The following is a 14864-nucleotide window of genomic DNA, read 5'->3' on the forward strand; positions in this document are numbered from 1 at the left end:
CTTATCAAGTCTGTGGTTATATAAGGCACAGAATCCAGTAAAACATTGCTGAAGGTACCGCTGGTCAAAACGTGATTCAAATAAGTCCATAACAGTTCACTGACTGCATTTGTAAAGCACTTTCTTGGATATCATTTTTGCATGTTTTGAAAAAAAATTCAAGTTCTTTACCAACTCTCCCTCCACAGCAGGAACCATCAGCACCTTCATCAGCTTCAAAAACTGACTTCAGATCATATTTAGAGTCACATACAAAGTCAATCAGGGTACTAAGTGGCAGGCTCCAGTGCAGTTTATGTCCTCGACATTTATGCAGCAGTGGCAGAGAGAAAAGAAACTTTTCATGAGTAACAGATGACGTGGAACCACAGACCACCTGGATCTGCTTGCGGAAATCTGTCTCTTGTTTCAGAACATTTATGGTGCCCCAAGATACTTTCCTCTGTGTTATTCTATACCTGGCACTGCAGGGTTAGAGCCGTGTAGTCATTACCAGTCTTTGTGTCTGCAGAGTTACTGGGAATGCATACACTAGGAGTATGTATTACACTACAGGTTTCAATAAGACAAGAAGAGATAAATATAGCATAAATGTATTTTATTAAAACTACTATCTGGTCAAGAATGTTCATCTAAAAGCACAGAGAGAAAAAATTATAATTATTAAAGGTAGAAACAGTGATGACTGATCTCACAGTAAGTGCAGCTTGGGGTTTTCTGCTAACTATAACTTAGTTTAGCAGAAAACAGGGCGTGAAAAACAAGTCAAAACAGTCATGCACAGACGTTCATCCATGTGACATTATTGTTAGTCTCTTAATTGCCCCTCGGGGATAAATAAAGTCTTCTGAATCTGAAAACCATAATAGAATATATAACAAAAAACCCCCATCAAAATTAAAAAAGCAAGCAACAGGCTTTGATTGTGCTTGATGAATACAAGGATCTAAGGTGAAACTAAATTTTGCACTCAAGTCCCAGTTAAGACCAACAAAAATAGCGCACATCAAGAGCAATATATACAAAACCAAGAAACAGTAGGGGTATAAATAAGAGCTTGAGAAGCAGCTGCGTCTCCGTGCGTCGTCAACTTGAATAAAGAATAAACCTGAACCTAGTGAGATGAAAGTTTAAGCAGCACAAAATGGACACTCTGAAGAACCTCTACCATCTTTCCAAGAAAGTAAATAGTTTCCAGCTTTGGTTTCATACTGTATGTGCTTATTTGGAATATTCAGAGCTCGGCCCTTTGCAGTACTCAAAGAAACTCGATGTAACCTTTGTAGAGATAATAAATCTGTTCATCTGCTGAACGGAGGGAGAGGGAAAAGTCACACAGTGGAAGTGGTGCTGACTTCATCGCATGTGCGTCTCTGCTGGGAGATTCCACCCCACAAAGCGAAGCCCATAGGATCTTGTAACACTGTGATTGATGGGTGAGTGCCACATTGGCCCCATTCCCCCTGGGGCCAATGTGGCACAAAGTGAATGGATAGGAGTGGTAGGGAATAGATCGCCTTTGAACCTAAAAAGAATAATTCCCCCTTCTTCCACTCTTGCTCTTTACTCCCACTCTCTCTCTCAGTTCGTGCCATTCTTCTTTCACTTTTTTCCTTTCTCTGCGGTGATTTTTTTGTCCTTCTGAGCTTTGTGGCTGACGATGATGACCTGGGGAAGAGTAGAATGTGAATAAAGATGCAGTCATTTCAAAGAAGCGATGTGTCACTCAGCTCTTGTCTGACTTTATGATGTCAGAAAGAAAACTTAAGCTTTAAATAACACGGCACTGACGTTGTCCTGCAATTATTGCATAACCCCAAATGAACGTAACTCGTTTGTTTTGGATAAATGTAACTCTGAAAATAGACTAATGATCCAGGGGCATTTTTGTGAACAAATTTCAAGAAAAGACATTTCATAATGTGACATTTTCACATGCCCTCAGGAGTGCCGAGTGCTTTTAATCACGAGCAGCAGTTTTTGAACAGGTTACAATCAAATTTGTTCCTTTTTGTGTTGCACTTTAAGGCAGCTAGTCACTAACTAAAGTTTGATGGATTGCTCTCCTCTGGTTACCCGCACAGCAACGACTGCTGCTGTCTGCGAGGAGATTGTTTGCTTTTCCGTGGCCAGCTTTTGTCAAACATCCTCTTCCATTTCAGTTTCTCCAAATGTTAAGTGTTCCTTTTCACCGCTGTCCATCACCACCCAGTGAATCCAAACAGGGAGCGAGCTCCTCTTCTGTCATGCAGGGAGAAATTGAGACAAAGGAGAAGAGGGAAGAATGGACTGGCTTGGTGTGATGACAGGAACGAAGGAAATAATCATGGTGCTTTGTTTGAATCCACAATATCGTTGCTGGCTGCTTTAAGTCAACATGTGAGGGTGTTTTTTTTAAATTTTTTATTATATACTGCATGTAAGAGTCTTTTTTAATGGGTTGGTATGCTAACTGACATACAGTAAACTCCTATAAGTAGTATAGTCTTTATATTTATCACATGAACATGAGCGTTATAAACACTGGCCTGACTCCTAATGTAAGTAGACATCTGAATAGTATTTTATCCTGGTGAGAGGACCTTTGCCTTGGTAAATCTCCTTGTCACTGCGCAGCTGCTGACTATCTGCTCTCATCGGGTGCAGCTCCACAAACTGCCGAATCCAGTCTGTTGACCTTTCACTTCTTCTCTCTAACACAGCTGTAGGCTTTGAACTTTAGATCTGCTCCACATCCAATCGTGATTCAGCTCCTAACACCACCCCCCACCCCCCGTTTCTGGCTGCAAAACTGGCCCATCTGAAATCAAATCTCATGTCTGTTCTTCACAGGTCCCCCCTCAGATACAGAGCATTTGCTTTTTGGGTTCTGGGAATCTGAAGCTTTTCTTCTTGAGCCAAAAGAGCTTTGACTATTACATATTTTTGCTCAGTCAGGCCTGTAGCAGCTCTATGCCATCTGAAGTGATACTGAATAGGCTCCAGCTTGAGCACATGGTGAGAGCAACCAGCTCTTATGTCTTGCCTGCCTGCCATCTGGAAAATTACAGCTTTAAGTAGGCCCTTCAGTAATTACCCTGCCAACTCCGAAGAAGGGCTCCGAACACACCGTGATGAAATCTACATGACTGATGGAGAGAGGCCATAGCAACTGAGAGTATAGTCCAAGAAATTAAATATCTGCTTTTGTGTTTCTTTTTATTTGTTTATGTAGACATGCTACATGCTCAAAGCCTGCTCTTGTTTTTTAACAAATGGCTACTTCTGAACACTGATTGCTTATGATCTCTACTACAGTCTGTCTCAATTGTATTTCTCTAAACATGTGTGAAGGTCTCAAACTCACCACAAAACCTTTAAGTTTTGTTCTTTTATTAACAAGTAAGTCAAGTTCTCTGACACTGTGAAAATCATTTATATCAAATGATATTTGATAAAAATCTATAGTGTGTTAATAATCTTATAATATCAGACTGAATCTCTAAAATACATTTTTGTCTGAGAATAACTGGCTGCTAGCCTATAAGCATGCTTATTTCAAGAAGAGGAGGTTTTATCTACTGTGTAAAAAATAAGAGCTTTTTTTAGGGATCCTGGGGGAAAATGGTAAACTATATTCAAACTATAACTATATTCAAAATCAAAAATGTACATAATCAGCATTAGACAGAATAAACATGCAGCTTATCAGTGTCAAAAGTCACTCAGTGTTGAAATAAAACATTGTCACACAGTGGATAGAAGTTTACTTACATTCATGAATGTCTTTGTAATTTTGGAGCTTTTAACAATTTCTTAGAATTTAAAATGAATCTTTGAAAAACAAGAATTAGGTGAACAAAGTTTGAATTTATTTGGATTTTTATCCACACAGAGTTGAAATTATACATGAACTCCCTTAAATATTTTAGTAATGAGACCCAAACTGTCATTACAGAGGAAATTGGTTATGGTTCAAGAACAATCCAGGAACCACAAAGGCTCAAGTTTGTGATGAACTGGAAACTGCCAGAACACCAGCATCACTGTCCACAGCCTGAAATTACTGTAATATTTATGCTCATGATGAGTGTAAGCAAACTTCTGACCACAACTGTAAATACAATAGCAAAATACTGTTGGAAATCACTGGACATCCTGTCACCCCTGTCTGTTTGCTACTGGTTTTAACACTTAAAGGTCTGACTTTTAAAGTAACAATCAATAAACTGCCTCCATTTCTACAACAATACTCTATACTCTGCTCCTAAATTATGTCTACACCACCACACACATCCTTACTCCTCTTCCACTGGCAGGCAGTTACCTTCATAAAATATTTATCAGAGCAGTCTCCTTCATGTTCACAAATTGTTGCAACTCACTCACTCTCAGGCTCCATAAATGTTTTACAATACTCGTACTCATAATCGACACCTGTGCGCTCAGCAGATTTGAGCAATACGATGAACTATTCTAACACGTGATGACTCACACAGTGAAACAATGTTGTGAAGTGCTGAGAGTAAAACTGTTCTGCTTGCAGAAATATCGTTTCTGGTGATCACTAAAACTTATAACTGAGCAGTTACTGTTTAAACTGAGGAGTGGAAATTTCAAATTTAAGGATTATGATTTTTAGAGAGTTGGCTTTAAGATTTGTATTTATTCTTTCAGATGGGGGCTTCTGTATAGGATTACATTTTGGGTTAGGATCATGATTTCTTGCAGTCTCAGCTGGCTGGCAAATGCAGTTCATGAAACAAAGTCAGTCCCCATAGACTCCCATGTTATAAAAAGTGCTGTTCACAACCTGATGCAAAAGAATATTTTGGAACTTGCGGATACTTTTCATAACAACTGCATGATTCTTGTTTAAATAACTCAAAAGTTAAGGGCCTGGCTGCTTTGATTAACAGTTGTGCTTAAACGGAGTTGTAATAGACTGATGTCTCATAGGCCTTGTAGTTGCAAATTTAGGCCCCAGTCACACAGGCCTAGAGACTCGTCAGCGATCCACTTACAACCACCAGTTCCTATAGGGAAAAATGTGAACTGCCCAACTGATTTGCAAGCGGTTGCTGGCTGTTCCTTGGTGAAATTGGACACAAAGAAGTTTATGGTCCGATGCCAAAATCCTCTGTGGTTGGTTTTACTACTGCTTGGTGAGTAATTATGAAACTATGAAAAGTGCAACACAAACAAATGCCTATAAAGTAAAATTTCTGGCTTTTGAAAAATGTTGGTTGCAGTGGTAAGGCACAACTTTTACTTTGAAACCCAAAATTTTCTCTTTCTGGTTTGTGTCACACCTTTTTAAATTTCACAATCAGCATGTAGTTGATGAGTGTCTGCAGACAATGCAATGTCTTCTTTGCCCTCAGCCAACGCCGCACCCTTGTTGCGACCAGTTACACCTAGCAACTCCAGCAACAACTTGCCAACCAGTAGGGAAAAAGGCACCTTTCCTAGCAACTGGAGGTTGCCAGGGAATCCCTGACCAGTCTCTAAGTCTACCTCACTGATGCCTTATGCTACTGAACTGGACCTCTTCTCCATTATTGTGGGGTTAATACCTTCTGGAGCATTTTAAAAGAAATATCTTAAAAATTGTCTGTTATTTAGCACCAATTAGCAGACATGTATGTGTCTCCCTTGAATCTGTTTGGTTTATGCCACATGCTAATCAAGCCAGCTAGGGCTAGATGGTAAACCTGATGTACAAATATAGCAACTTTTCAGAAAGAATGAAAAAAATTCCTGTGGCCAAATCACTAAGACTTCAAAAGGAAAGCATCAAAGGGAATATATCCATACATATATCCACCTTTTGCATACAGTCTATAATTTCAACATATCACACTCCAAAAGTCATGCCCAGGCTGGCCAATCCATTTTAAGGGTAGAGTGCTTTCAGTGTCATCTGTGAAATGTTATCCTCATGTCTAACTATTAAAATATCTTGTCCCTTTCATGCCAGCAGGGTTTTGATCCCACCTTTAATCACTGACCATTACGAAGCCATGGTGCTAATGTGGTCAGATTGATAGCTTATACTCTCAATCCAACCTTAACTTGTAAACTTGTGCCTTAATATTTAGTGTACAGCCAAATGAGTAGTGTCCATTTTCTAATTATTGGAAGCTAACATTTTTCCTTTAGTCATTTGCAGTTCATGGGGGAAAACCAAGATGTGTAACATTTGTCCAACATATGCAGCACATAAGTCTGAGTTCATTAAAATCACAGCCTCCACTCTTTGTAAGCAAGACAGCTTTATACTTGCCCTGAAATAGTTCCTGGGTGTGAAAATTTGTTTCCATAGCTTCCTTTCCGCAAGTTGGTAAGGAGTGCTGAAAAACCACGAGCACTCCCTTGGTTTGAACCGCTGCCTGGGCCTGACAAAACATGAATGTGATTTACATTGTCCCTCCTCCAAAATGTCATTTTCAATTTGAATCCTATCAAGGGCTAATCTGGAAACTGTTACTCAGTGTGTCTTGAATATAAATTGTTTGCAGCTGAGAGTCAAAAGTGGACCGGTGGTAGCAGAGGGGAGGGGGCAATACGGCAAAGTCTCTCCTGTGAAATGCCATGTTTAGGCTGATGCACAGGAAACAAGCTCTTACCAGTCAGGAAATGAAGTGGCAAGCACAGGCCGGCTTGTATTTCCCCTCCTGCTTTCAGATGGGCCTTGTTAGTGTGGAGACATCAGGGCTCCAGCTTTTTGTTCACATAGAGCTGCAGCGTTTTGAAGATGTTAAGTGTTTGTGATGGCTGAGTGGTATGTTGCCACGAGGTCTTGAGTTTCTCAGACCTCCAGAACCACTCCCCAGCTGCCCCCATCCCCCAACCCACATCCCCTGCCTCTACCCTCCCTCTGTCTTTATGGTTGAGATGAGTGATGTGAAAGAGCTGAAACACACTTATGTGTAAGCAAAAGATAAAATCTCTGTGCGATACGTCGTAACAGTGAAATTTGTGGCTGTATTAAAGCTTGTGCTGTTGTTTCTCTTTTCCCATGCCATAATAAATAACAAAAAGGATTTGGGAGTTCCACTTTAGATGAGTATTGATAAAATACTCATTAATAAAATCAATACTCATGACAAAACACATCTGTTCTTTAGACTCCCTCCCTGCTCACTTGAAATACTCCAATACTGGCTGACTTGCATGAACAGCCCAAAAACCAAAATTGTCATCCACACATTTTCTAAAGATGACAACTGGTGTTACACTGACACAGACAAAGTATGTTTCGTGTTTCATGTTCACTCAAAGGGATGGATAAGCCCCACATCTGCCAGCATTTTTCTACAAGTTCAGGCTGAACCTGTAGACTTTAGGAATCTGAAACGCTGACGTCAGATCAAACCAAACAGAAGTACTTAGACAGAGAATGGACCCTTCATCTGAAAATGAAGAATCACATCAACAAATATCAGGTTAAAAATCCCACAAGTGTTATGCAAAACTTGTGATAAAGCATTCTTTAAAAAAAACAATAAAACAGTCAACTCTGGAGAATAAAGTCAGAACATTTTCCAGCCTTAATTTTGACACAGAGCACACAGCAGCTTCACATGGAGTTTGACTACTGGAAACAGCGGTTTTAGAGACAGCGCAGGATGGGCAGAGTGCACTGGAGACGCGAGACCTCCCTGCTCTCCATGAATCCACTGGACAGTTAAATGCACTGTTCTCACATGGGTGCAATCTGACATCACGCAGACCTTTTTTTTTTTTTTACGAGGTAACCGAGTTTAAAGACTGTTTAATGTCTGATTCCACTGGAACACTTGCACGTCTGGCGGGTGAAGTTCAAGGCTGAGTGCACGTATGAAAACAGCTTGGGTAAAAGTTAAACATTGTAGGTATTTTGTTGATCAGCTCTGGTCTTTTGTTTTTCAATTTAGCGAAATTGAAACACAGAATTATGATTATTAGCTATACTATGGTATCAAAGCCGGGATGTTCAGGAGTAGCCAACCTTTTAGTACCATTTTAGTTGGAGGCAGGATGACAGGTGACCGAGACTCACGTAGAAACAGATTTCCTGTTTGCATTCACATGTTCCAAGGTCAGAGCTGGCTTCATGCCCACACAAACCCGCCGCTGCTTCTCTAAAAGGACCACCTAAGTGTGAAGGCCTGTCACGACGGTGGTGAGTAGTGATTCATAGCGTAGACCTCAGGGCTAAGCTGAAGTCAGTATAAACAATTATAGCTGAGAGGGATGTATGCTGAATGTGTGTTTGTGAGTCAGAGAGTGGTGAAAAGAGAGAAAAGAGAAATACTGCTTTCTGACTGAACTGGGACTCAGTGTACACATTTGCCTGGATTATACCTTCTTCTCACAGGGAAACAGCGATGATTCACTGTTCGGAGAGTCTTAGCTGCTCTCTTCGGTACTCACGTATGAACGGTCATTGAACACATAATGATCATGGTGCGTTAAAGTGCTGCAGTTAATGTCATGGAGCCTAAACACTGCAGTAGCAGTGCGACTACCAGACACACAACAGACTTTTTCCTCATAATTTCCACATTTTAAACAGCCTCTGAGTTTTCTGTACATACAGTCAGTTACATAAAGGTAGCGAGGGAAAAACAAACATCTCTCTGGCCTTGTAGAATAATAAAACGATTGCCTGTAGGAGTATGAACAGAAGTAACTCCTTGTGTTATGAGGTTATTCAAGTTTGAACAGTATATTGATGTATAGACAAGGCCTGTGTTTATATACATAATGCTGTGCACAAGACTAGTGGAAAGCTTAGAGGTGAATAAAAGTGTCTTACCTCAGATACAGCTCACACCTGTAGAGATGTGAGGCACTTCTTTGCTGGCAGTGATGTTGCGTGTGGATATACATGTGATTTTATCACCCAAGTATCATACAGACCACCTCGACTTATTTTGTAACTGTCACCGTAAGATTCTAAAACAATTCTTATATTTCTGGAACCATTTGAATTTTCTCTCCCTGTGAATGCTTTGTGCTACCATGGGTTTTTCTATCTGAAAACATTGGCGTTTCACCTCAAGCACAAACAGTAACAAAGTTGCCGTCATTTAAAGAGCGCTTGTAAAATTGGCCATGAGCCTCGTGGCAAAATTAACTACATTTTAACATAGCGTTCTGGTGTTTAAACTAAATTCACATTTGTATATACGCTTTTATTTACAGGGTGGCACAGTGGTCCAGTGGAGAGCAATGTTGCCTCTCAACAAGGAGGTTCAGGATTTGAATCCACTGTCTGGTGATGGCCTTTCTGTGCTGAGACTCAGAACCACTGAGATCTATCACAGGATGTACCCTGCCCCACACCTGGGATAGACTCCAGCACCCCTGCAGCCCTGAACTGGGTAAGTGGTCAAAAAAATGGGTGGACTTTTTTATATATATTTTATATATATATTTCCAAAGCTGACTTTCTTTGCACTTTCTCATGAATAGCGAGTATTTCTCATTAATTTTCTTTGACCTGTGAACACATAGACACACTACTGGACTATTGCATTGAGCTAATTAAAATTTTGTGGTCTAAGAACAAGGTCAATGAGAGACCACACAACACATTGTCAGCCAAAGCTCAATAATAACAAAAATATGTACTGATGACATTTTATATTTGAAAGAACAAAGGTCAACAGAGACATCATATATTTTACAAAAAGACTTTTCTTCCCATAATTCACTCTGTAACTCAGGAACAGAGAGAGAGAATTAGATTATGTTTCACATTTGTTTGGATAACAAAATGTTGGTAGTTATATTTTGGTGCTTTTAATTGACATTGAATTCATTTAAAGTCTTAGTTACACATAAAACATAAATCTGGATGGATGTTTATCAGCTGTCAGATGATTTGTTGATGGAGCCACACAGTAGCATGAGAAGCTCAGCTTTCTTCGCCAGCGCTGGTAACTACTTATTACTGGCTGACTTTGCATCACTTTTGCACTCCTCGTCTTATGGTTGTTTCCATCTGCCTGGAAAGAGGTTAGAAGTTGACTGGCAGAGGTCCTGTTCTTTAAGAGTTAGTGGCTCACTGCAAGGGGCTTGTTTCTATCAGGGGTGAAACAGCCGCCCGTCCATCATCCTGACAGAGCTGACAGCCATTCAGCCAAACCAGAGGAGTTTCTGCCAACAATCAAAGGGCTTTTCATTGAAAGAATTCAGTTCTGGTCTGTCATCAGGGAGGGGCGTTCCCAGCTGTCAGCAGGCCAGGGGGACACTCTGGTTCCTCCTCTGCTTTCTTTTTTCCTCTCTGGTCAGATCCATGGATTGGTCAAGAGCACACGCTCCACCCTCTCTCTCTCTGGCTCTCTCTCTCTTTGCCCTTGAAAGTCAGTGTGCCATCTACTTTATTCATGCAAGCAATTCAGCTCAGCTGTGTTGTGTGACATTGCACAGCTGTCTGCATTGTGGCAGTTTACTCGTACGCTTTAATTATTTTTGATTTCTCATTAAACCGCATGTATTTTTTAGTAACTACTCTCTCCAAGTACCCCTCAGAAATGTTTGTTTTCTTATTCACCACTTGAGGGAAGCAAAACCAAGGAAAACGCAAGGAAGTGCCACCGTTATCAGTAATATTCAGATACCTGACACATTAATCCTGACTATAATAATGCAGTTATATAAATTTTTAACTTGGTTTTAGGATATTTCCCACCAAGCATGAAACAACCTATTTTCATCTTGCTCAGATGACTTTTTTTCACATTTTTTTTTTAACGTTTTCTTGCTTTTTCATCGGGTTGGATGAATGAAAACACAATTTTTTGGCCTGAAGCTATTAGTTATCTTCATTATCATTTATTGTGACAGTTATTTTTAATAAATATTTAACTGTGCGGTCTTTCAAACCCCATAAATATTGTAAAACTTAACAGTGGCTGTTTTCAAAAACTAAAGAAATTAAAAAATCATCACATGCTGATGCGCTAGATCAGCATGTGAACATAACATCCTGACTTAACACCATTCACTGTTCATTAGTATGTATATATTGTGTAGCTAAACATATGTTTTATAGTATTTCTATCTTAATATAATATAGTGTATATAGTACTATATTTTGTTACCACATATTCTTTATTCTTCATGTGCATGTTTAATTGTTTGCATTTGCACCATTTTTTTATGTTTTGCATGTCAGGAGGTGCTAAAATAATTTCATTGTTTTGATACCCTAGTATGCAATGACAATAAAGCCACTCAATAAATCAATTAATATAATTTGTAATCAAATCATTTGATAAATTTGACACACATGCACTAAATATCAACAAGCTGCTGTAACATTTATGTCTTTACTTGCGGCACAGTTTCAGACTAGGGTACTCTCTGATGCTTCATTACATAACCAGTGAGCTGCCTGCGTGAATCAATTATTTATCTGCATGTCGTAACACTGAGGATACTTTGATTGTGACAGACACCAGCCAGACAAGGCAGTTCAGTAAATGGCAGAAAAAGAAAAAAAAAACCCACCAATCTCCACTGGGTATGTGGCTGTGCAATGTGACTGCAGAGGGAAAGAACCTTCAGATAAAACATGTTTCTCCACCTAGACTGAAAGACAGCGAGGATGCTTGATTTTAAAAACAGCCCTTGGCAGTAGAGGAATCAGCACAAAATTATTCGTCTGCAGTTCTTCCCACATGGGATTTGTAATGAAGTGGTCAGAGAAGTACAGGCAAAAGAGGGAAGATATGTATTTCTCTTTGTGCTTCATGCCTTTGTCCTTTTTTATTTAACTCTCATTAAGGCAGCTAATGCTGACTAAGTTAGTGGTTAAAAAGGTGCAGTGCATCTTGATTTACCTACCAGGATAATCAGCCATGAGCATCTGTTCTGTAAAACATATCTGAGAGCCTATAATGAAATGATTACAGGCTGTAAAGGTTCAAAGCTTATTTATTTCTTTATTTTTTAAGATAGCTGTGACTTTCTCTCTGCGTTCAGAGATTACAAAACTGGCCTATTCATGTCCACAGTACAACACAAGGTAAAAACTCACCATGCTTCATTGTGAGACTGTGTCCTTCACTTCCTTTGTATATTTTCTCCTAAGCCACAGCTCTGCAAAACACTATCTGAGCTGAAGTAATAGTATATTAGTCTCCTGTCACTAGTTATGATTAAAATTCTTTGCTAGTTTCTTTTGTAAGCTACAATAGCCACACTTCAGTGTCTTAATGCACACGCACAAACATAAATTTTGATCTATAATCGGTCCTCATCTAGCCAATGAAAAATCATTTATTCAGCCAATATATTTAGAGAATTTCATATATGGCGTCTGTTGGCAGATGGCGTAAATTGAATAGAATACCAGACATTTTTATGGGCTGACTTCATGTATGTAAACAGTGCACAAGTATTTTACTAAAAGCAAGAATAATTTTGCAAATATGGTGGTCAAAAGCTTTACAACAACTACTAAATGGACCTTAAATTATGTTTTCATCCATTGCTGTTTCCAAATCCAATAATACACTTTATAACTTTAGTGATATGAGATATTCTGACTTCTAAGCGGATTCTTAAAGTCAGCATGGAATGATGGGGAAGTAAATACACTAGCTTCTACTTTGTTGTTTTACTTTCATACAGTACCGTGCAATAGTCTTGAGTCACTGCTCATTTCTTTATCTTTTGCTTCCTGACTTTTTTGCAACATTTAAACTGGTCAAGGAATGTTTCTTTGTTGAATCACTGTTGGGTCTACATTTAAAAGACCACTTAGCAAATAAACAAGTTTAAATTGTATCTTTAGACAATTTATTACTAACAGCCTGTCACGAAAACACATGATTTGCTCTCACTTATTTAAATGAATCCATGAATAATTCCAAAGATAACGCAGTTACAAACATAAAATAGTATTTCTGCACCAATAAGGTGAAAATCAATGGCAACAGGTCTTAGGATCAAATCATCATCTGTGGAGGCTCTGTCATGGTTTGGGGCTGCATTTCAGCCAGTGGTGTTGGCAATCTTGTCAAAATCAATGGACTCATAAATGCAGAAAAGTACCATCAGATGTCAATCCACCATGGAGTACCATCTGAAAGCATCTGATTAGCCACAGCTTCATTTTTTAGTCACATAATGACCTCAAACCCATGACCAATGCAGTTAAAGCATGGATAGAACACACAGTGGAAACACTATCAGTTATGGAGCCTGGACCTCAGCATTGTTGAAGCAGTGTGGGATCATCTTGGCAGAAAACGGGACAAAAGACAGCCAACATCCAAAGAAGAGCTTCGAATATCCTTGAAGAGGCCCAGAGAACTATTCCTGAAGACTACTTAAAGAAAGCTGCCTAACAGAGTTCAGGCTGTGTTCAAGAATAACGGTGGTCATGCCAAATAATGACTTTCAAGCTCCTTGGAATTACAGAAACTTCTGGGTTTTTTTGCACTATATCCTTTAATTTCATAAATGTTTTTGCACATGTTTCAATAAATCACTGCACCTATTTTCCATTTTCCTAGAAAAATATAAGAAAATGAGGAGTGGCTCAAGGTATGTACTGTACTACTCTAAGTACAGTAAATGTAAATGTAAACAATGTTTTACAATCACTGAAGTGTTTTAATTTTTTATCCCGAAAAGTTTCTTGTTTACTGTGTTCAGACTTGATGTGGTGTTGAATATGTGATTATTGAAGCCATCACACTGATGCATGCCCAACAAGTGCCGTCTGCTTTAAAATTCATAATAGTTCTGGCATTGTATTATAAAAAAGAATTGCACATAATCAAATAAATAATCATGAGGCGAACACAGCTATTTCTAGTACACCACCATCAGTAAGAGTGTGTATTAATATTTATAGTCTGCTTCACACTATTGCATTTGCATGGCAATCTAGTTTCTAAAAATGGATAAAGGACATTTCCTCTAGATTTACAAAGCAGCAGTTGGAGCGATCTCATTACTGTGATAATGTTTACACACACTGTTTAAAGCCTTCACTGTAACTCATTCTCAGAGGTTATTTCTTGTTATGTGTTTTTATTTTTTGAGCTCTGGTTCATAAAAAATGACTCAGAATATAAACTAGGCATATAAATATCTTAAAGGTTATTAAACATTACACGCGTCTCTTCGGGGTGTTTGTTTTCCACGCAGACATTTATGCACTGCATCTTTTTGTCAGCATGTACCTATAGTACAGTATGTCAGACAGGATATGAGTTAGAGATGCTGCTTCTGTATGTGAGGGAGACAAAACAGAAAAAAAAAAAACAACAGCGAAGAGGAAGCGAGAGCAGCAGAGAGATCAAAGACTGTGCTGGAGCCAGACTCTGTATCAAAAATGAGGTTGGAAGGCTCTCTCTCCTGTCTCCATCCAGTTCTCCCTGATCACGGACCCTGAGGAGAATAAACTCAATCCATGTTAAATTATAGATTAAGGCCCGGGTCTGGCTATGGCTTGGCAGCTGGCGGCTGGATACGCATCAAGCTGTACTGGGTTTTATACATTACTTCTGCTTCTACTGTTGCCTCACCTTATTAAAATCAACATCAAACACTCTCCACAGACCAATAAGAGGATTTAACAGAGGCTGTATGAATATGTAAAGAATCTCTATACAATGTTCTCTCCATGACACTCAGGTTCTGTTTTGAGGCTTTGCGGATGATTCAACCTTTATCGTTACTTTTCAGGCCACAAGTGTTTTTCTCATTGGTAGTCTTTCATGTCACTTTGCTCTTTCACCTGAGACGATTTTGAAAGTGCAAGTTTGTCTTTTCTTATGTGCTGTCAAGGTAAAAAGAGATATTGTTGCTCTGCATGTTGTCTCCAAAGAGACAAGGAAATCTCAAAGCCACAGCGTATCATAAATACAGATGCT

The 14864-nt window shown here is 39.1% G+C and overlaps 1 protein-coding gene across 1 annotated transcript in view; it reads left to right on the plus strand.

Annotated features, from left to right (window-relative positions):
• The first annotated feature begins 7762 nt into the window (after positions 1-7762).
• The window catches only part of spmip4 (sperm microtubule inner protein 4), a 33696-nt gene continuing 26594 nt past the window's right edge, over positions 7763-14864 (plus strand). The window contains exons 1-3 of the mRNA XM_019365008.2: positions 7763-7852; positions 8063-8146; positions 9172-9350. The gene's annotated coding sequence lies outside the window, so the exon portion shown is untranslated. The remainder of the gene's footprint in view (positions 7853-8062; positions 8147-9171; positions 9351-14864) is intronic.

Source organism: Oreochromis niloticus, linkage group LG11 (genome assembly GCF_001858045.2).
Source record: "Oreochromis niloticus isolate F11D_XX linkage group LG11, O_niloticus_UMD_NMBU, whole genome shotgun sequence".
Taxonomy (NCBI): Eukaryota; Metazoa; Chordata; class Actinopteri; order Cichliformes; family Cichlidae; genus Oreochromis; species Oreochromis niloticus.